The sequence below is a fragment of the Hippoglossus hippoglossus genome, chromosome 6 (assembly GCF_009819705.1).
Source record: "Hippoglossus hippoglossus isolate fHipHip1 chromosome 6, fHipHip1.pri, whole genome shotgun sequence".
NCBI classification, from domain to species: Eukaryota; Metazoa; Chordata; class Actinopteri; order Pleuronectiformes; family Pleuronectidae; genus Hippoglossus; species Hippoglossus hippoglossus.
Window position 1 is genome coordinate 7,511,755 of NC_047156.1, and position 6,755 is coordinate 7,518,509.

The 6,755-nt window shown below is 42.6% G+C and overlaps 1 protein-coding gene across 4 annotated transcripts in view; it reads right to left on the bottom strand.

Moving 5' to 3' along the window:
- The window catches only part of dusp8a (dual specificity phosphatase 8a), a 44,145-nt gene extending 39,309 nt beyond the window's left edge, over nt 1-4,836 (bottom strand). Inside the window, exon 1 of one of the 4 annotated variants that reach the window (XM_034587074.1) lies at nt 4,678-4,836. The gene's annotated coding sequence lies outside the window, so the exon portion shown is untranslated. Of the gene's footprint in view, nt 1-618; nt 1,052-4,351; nt 4,497-4,669 lie in introns of those variants that run through there. The other 3 variants (XM_034587077.1, XM_034587076.1, XM_034587073.1) reach the window with 3 other exon arrangements.
- Between the last annotated feature and the right edge of the window lie 1,919 nt (nt 4,837-6,755).

A 6,755-nucleotide genomic window follows, 5' to 3' on the forward strand; every position in this document is an offset into this window, starting at 1 on the left:
AACTTGCAGACAAAAGCATCACTTTTGAGACACAGATGCGGAGTCGATGATGTGGAATGAAATGTGACAAACAGCGTCATTCCGCCACAGATTCTCAAAATAGTCATGTTCTGTCACATACACTGAGTCCTCCAGGCTGCTGGCCAAACCTGAACATACACGTACACATGCTCCTGCTGCCTGGCAACGTGCCTGATGCAAGGGAAGCAGCACAGAAACATGGAGGGAAGTCTGGATGGAGAGGAGCAACTAACTAGCAAATGTAAACATAGCCACACTGCTGCTGCATCAGAAAAACACAGGTGTGTGCAAGACACGAGTAAGCAGACAAAAAAAAACAAATTCTTGTTTACATAAATACAGAATTATATAAAAAATCAATGATAACTGAAGGACTTGTGTATGTCTCTTAAATTCCATCTTAAAAAAGATACACAGACAAATAAATTTAAAAAAAACACATCACACTAACTTGGTGACATTCCTTCACTTTTCCCATCATGCACACCCCAGCAGCCATTCTGCACAAGTACTAAGCCTTGCTGCAATGTCAGCGCTCCCCCAACACAAACAGCGGCTGCCACATTACGACCTGCCCCATCACCTGTTATACCATACCTTATATGGTGCCGAGCCCTTTAGCCGAGTGGCTAACAACACAGCTTCCAGGGGTCTGAATCTTTCTCTCCCTCTTATATTTTGCCCCTTTCCTTGGTGCCGAGCACAACATCTGACACTGCAAATGTCTAATGGCGACTGCTCCGCCACTCGCCCTGCCTCTCGCACGTTTTCTCTCTGAATCCTTCCCCTCTCTATCACTCTCTTTCTTTGCAGTGAGCAGGGATGGGAAGGGGAGGAGTGTGCAGGTTTACATGTGTGGCGGTGGTGGTGGTAGTGAGAAGGGGGGTGGGTGCTGGTGCTCTGCATCGTTCTGTGCCGCCAGACAATAATAATCCTACGGTAACCTCGCTCGGTGGAACCTGTTTGTGCGCAGAAGAGGGGGATATGGAAGAGCGGCGACAGGGGGAGAGCGGCATGATGGATAGGAGACACAGGCAGCAGCAGCCACAGAGAGTTTACTCAGCACAAACCGTCCCCTTACACAAAACCATCCGTCTTCCTCCATCTTGCATCCAGGCAGGAACAATAAGGAGCAAAAACAAACAACTAGAACAGGCAGCAGCCAGGAGCTCGCTGTGAGGCTCCGGCTGCACGGAGGAAAAACAAGGCGAGAAGGAGAGAAAGCAGAGAGACAGAGACAGCGTGAACAGGCCCGGAGCAGATTCTGTTGTTACCATAGAAACAGCACTGTTGGGGCGATCAGGGGGCACGGGGAGGGTGATGAGATGCTACTGGTGCTGATGCTGGATGGAGGATGAAAGAGTGGCGAGAGCTAAAACTGACAATGGTGCAGACACATGAACAATAGATTGTGACAACTTGAGCTGAGTGACTGGGCTGAAGTTATCATGTTCCCCTCAGGAGATTCCTTTGTTTAAGTTATGTAAAAGATAAAATACTGATTTGTTCTGCTGTCTCAGTTTGGCCCATTTTTCTCTCTCGTCTGAGACAGAAAATTGAGCATCACTTTTTCCGTCTATGTCCTGAGATGGTTGGAAAACTACATCCTTCTGATCTCCATTCCAAAAATACAGTGCTAACATACAGGTTCAAAGATGTAGCCAAACAAGGTTGGGCGCCTCTTTCAAGTCGAAAAAAATGCAGTTACACCTTGACTCCTGGAAGAAGGCAGAAGAACCAGATTGACTGGTCAATTTTAAAGGATATTTTTATCATCTCGTTTGGGAAAGCTACTGCAAAATTAATTTGTGTGTCATTAAAACCATAAGAACCATGTATGCAAAGGCACCTGGTGAATAAACCCCCATTTATACAGATTGTAAAAGCAGATGAAATCAAAGAAAAAGTATAAATTATGTGTTTTATTATTTCATGTCTACTCTGCCCATAACTACAAAAAAAGCAGGTTTAAACACTAGCTGATTAGATGATTGTTATCTTATTATACGATGAGCAAAATGATTCCACAGATAAATTAATAATCAACATGAATACCATTAATGTAGGGATATAGAGGCGCGTTGAAACATGACCTCAGCACTGGGCTTCCTAGGAAAGAGGAAATCCCAGAGCTACGTAAATTTACCCCTGCAGGGAGTGTCGAGTAAAATACAGACACCTTAATCATCTACAGACTTTACTCTCTTTTCAGCTGATAACAAACATTCTAATAATAAAAAGACTTCTTTGTACTGCATCACTAATATAAATCTGAAGAAGTAACTACTTTGTTATCCATAGAACAGATAATCCACACAGACACGTTCATGAGCCCATTCATATAAAACCAGGAGCAAAGCATGATGGGCCAGCTCAATAACGCCATATCAGGCAAACACAAAGGGAGCAACTGGAGGGCGACCAACGCTGATGTAATACCATACAGGTTATTCATTAACTCTGTGCATAACGTCACCTGTGGCCACAGCCTCGACTGGGCCGACACAAAAAAACGGCTCTTAGTTCCATACAATGAGAGGCAGGGGAGGTTTTGTTTAGACCACAAACAATGACATCATCGGAGCGTCTCACAGCCGCTCGTCTGTCCCACAAGCTCCGTCACAAGCGGTTATCATCTGCTCCGTCGGCCTCTTCAGAGAGTTCATGTGTCATTTACACTTTAAGACACAACAGAAAGGTTCAGCGCTGGGGGAGGACAGCGTCGCTGATTCCTGAATATTAGATAACAAGTCGGATTCAATTATGTCTAACCCACTTCCCTCACACTTCCCTTCATTTCAAGACAAATTATGTCACTAGTTGTAACTAGGTCTGGGCAATAAAATTATATAAATAATAATCATTATATTGTAAGTATGTCAACATACATCGCTAATGCATTGTACAACCAAAGCGGTTAGATATAGAACATAATTGATATTTTGCTGCACATAAAGAGTTTTAAACCACAACTGTCACCAAGGAGCAAGAATCAGTCTTTAAATAAATAAAATAATAATATGCTAATTTTTTTCATTGACTGATATGAATTTTTTGGCCTCATCTTCCAGACCTATTTACTAATAATAATTTTAATTTGCAGATTATGTTCTATTGTCTATCTATACGTCTTTTTCATGACTATGTTATTTGAATTGTTGCTTCCTATTAATTCCTATTAATTGGTTATTGCCATTGGTCTCCACTTAGTTTTGTACACATATACATAAATTCTATAGTCTGTTAAAAGAAAAACTCAATAAGCATAATGCTTAATATTTTTAAGCATAAAGATATTAACTTAAAGCTTTGAAAAGCAAGTTGGAAGCTGGAACAAGAAAATTCTTTCCAATTTGTGTTTAAAAAAAAGTTAAATAAACAACATCGAGAGTGGCCCAACCCAACAGATCTGCTCACATGTCTCATCACTTACTGGTATCATTACAGTTTAGGTCTCCAGATAATAACACCTTCACCCAGTGTTTACCGGACTCAAGCTCATGCATTACCCTTAAAAACAACTGTTTATGGATTCTAGTGAATATGTGAATGTGTCACCCAATGTGTGTATAAATGTGTTTGTACTTTGTAGACAAGCCTGGTGTTTCTTGCAAAACTGGCAGACAGTGAACCCCAGTGTGCATACGAAAATAAACAGTGCAACGTGAGTGGTGATGGCGTAATTTTGAAAATAAAATCAATTCCTGATTGGCCCTGGTGGAGCAGAAGCATAATCACACTGTAAATAACATTACCAGGTATAAAGCCTTGTGTTGTCCTCTGCATGATCAATACTCTGCTGCACACTCTGGGGTCATATAACAACACGGGACTACCCCATAACAACAATGACTGACACCAACAATACAAATACTTGCATACTTAACACAATAATAATAATAAAATATAAATGTGTATTAAGTGAACACAAATCGTTCCTCAGGAGCTGAACATGGCCGGTGAAGCGATGCTGCACACAAAGAGATAGACGTGACACCGCGGCCTGTTTGATAACGTTAATAACAATGATGGAGGCTGAGCGGCCGCAGCGCACTAGAACAAACCGACCTGGATTAGAAATAAGAACAGAACGCGCTGAACACGAGATCAGCATCGAGCAACGTTAAAGCACAAAGTCACCGGGGCTGGAGGGGGGATAGGGGGGTCGCGTTGTTTTAGTGGGAAACCTGCCCCCGTGTTGTTGTGACGCGTGGATGTGACCGCATGCGAAAATGAAAACTCTCCATTGATCGCGATGGTTATTATAAAAAAAGAAAAAAGAGCGCAGCGACGCAAAGGGACGAAGAGGAACGCGTTTTTCTGTACGTACCTTTAAAATGGCTGGACGGACACAGGAGGGGTGTTTGCACAGAAATCAAATAAAAAAAAGAAATAAAAAAAAAAAGGATGGATGAGTTCAGCTCGGACGGGTTTAATTCCCATAAGACGAGCGCGCACCACGGAGAGAGGGGGAGGGGGGGGGGGGGGTGCGCGCCTGACAAGTCTCTCTGCCGCAGCGGGGCACGAGGAGGGGGGGGGGGGGGGCGCTAAAGTGAGCTAGCTCCGTGGATAGCAACGCACTTGATTAAAAGGCAAATCTACGAATCGATACGTACACACACTCACACACACACACACGCACACCCACCCACTCACCTACGGCTCCACGCGGCTGCTGCGTGTTATTCAGCGGGCCTCCATGAGTGTGTGGAGAGGGGGGGGCGGGGGGGTCTTCATGAGCCCGGTGTTTACCTGGGGTCCAGGAGGAGGAGGAGGGGGGCGGTGCAGCTGACGGACGGTGACAGCGCGAGGGGAACCGAACACACACACACACGACACATGAACGCGCGGCAACAAACACACACACACCGGCTCCTCTTTGGTTTGGCTCGTGCAGGGTTGAGTTAGCTCGTGCTAAGTTAAAGTTAAAGTTAAACCGGGGTAGTTTGTCTGAAGGAAGAGGAGCGGGGGGGGGGGCTACAGAAGGTGCACTTTGATGAACTGAAGCGATGAGGTCATAGCGAGAGAGAGAGAGAGGGCGAGAGAGAGAGAGCGAGGGGTTGACGTCACCTCCAGCCAATCAGCGCACACGGCTCAGGGGCTGGGTGACGTCAGCGCTCTGATCCTGCAGATTAAAGGGACAGTTTTTTTTTTTTCTTTTTTTAAAGGAGACGCACTTGGAATTGAAAATGGCCCAGATAACTCTTCTGATAATAATATGATATATTATTATTATACAACCTATCTATCTATCTATCTATCTATCTATCTATCTATCTATCTATCTATCCCTCTATTTGTTGTCATGATCACTTAGTAGAACAATGCTTTGGATTTTTACCCGTTTCACAAAGATTGCTTTAAAGACATCAGAAATCAGATTTTCTCACCAATATCGCAACAAAGCCTTTGCAGTCCAGCAACTTGGTGATTGAAATAAAATTAAAGGTTCAGTGTGTAAGATTTAGTGACATCTAGTGGTGATATTGCATGTTGCAGCTGAATACCCCTCACTTCAGTCCATTCTAGAGTAAAGAAAATAATATCTTACAATTTAGATGATCACAAACTAGTGAAAACATATAGGATTATTTTATATTTTATCTCTGCCAATAGATCCCTTTCGCCTTAATCTTACACAATGAACCTTTAGGTTAAGCTTCTTTTATTTGAATGACATGCATTTATTATTTAAATTTTGAGTATGTTGTATATGAAAATCTATGATGTTTTCTACCCCAAATCACCATATGGCTAAAATAGCCACATGACAAACATAAACCATAAAAATGATATTTTTCAAAAGTAGTAAGATTCTATATTGCGATTGCAGCTGCTGCACAGTTTAAATACAAAAGGTAAGAAAGAAATAATAAATAAAAACAACAATATCAAAACGAGACCCACTGCTTGTTTCAGACTGAATTTGCAAGCTGGGGCAGACATGCTGACAATGATTGATATTTTTGATAATTATTATTATGAATTAAAGGCTCTGCACGCCCACACAGTATTTTCAGTTAGCCTGGCTAATTAGGTATAAATTGGGGAAAGCCGTCACCGAAGAAGAAAGACAAATACATATAATTTCAAACAACAGGGCCAACAGGGGGGCAAGAAAGATGCCAGTCAAGCCTCGTCTGTGCAGCTCACACAGTCCTGAGAGCAAAACATAAGTGAAAACACAGTGTGAGGCTGGACTATAGAGGTTTCAAAAGAAATAGATGTTTCAAGACATACAGTGGAAAACATTGATTCATCACTATCCCATTCTTACCATCCACTGAATAATAAAAGCTGTAGTAAGTAGGTGTTTGACTTCAGCATCATCAGTTGTCTTTTGTTTGATTGAAAGCCTTTGTTCTGCTGCTGTGCATCAGTGCGATAGTGTGTGTGGGCAGATGAATGCAGGGTGATGGAGCTGTGTGTGATAAGGTCGTATATACTGACACCTAGTGGTACAGATGTTGAACTGCACTCTGTGCTGCAAAATGATAATTTTTTTTACAGCAGGGTGATTATGGGGTAGATGTCATTCATACTAATCATGTGTGTGTGTTCATAGATGGTTAACGGCTGTATTTGGACACTTTTCCAGTAATATCCATCACTCAAAGTGCTTTACTGTACAAGTCGTATTCATCCATTCACACTCCCATTGCTTCTGTACGCAGCACTTGTTCTACTCCACACCATTCACTCCGCAGGCAATTTGGGGTTCAGTATCTTGCCCA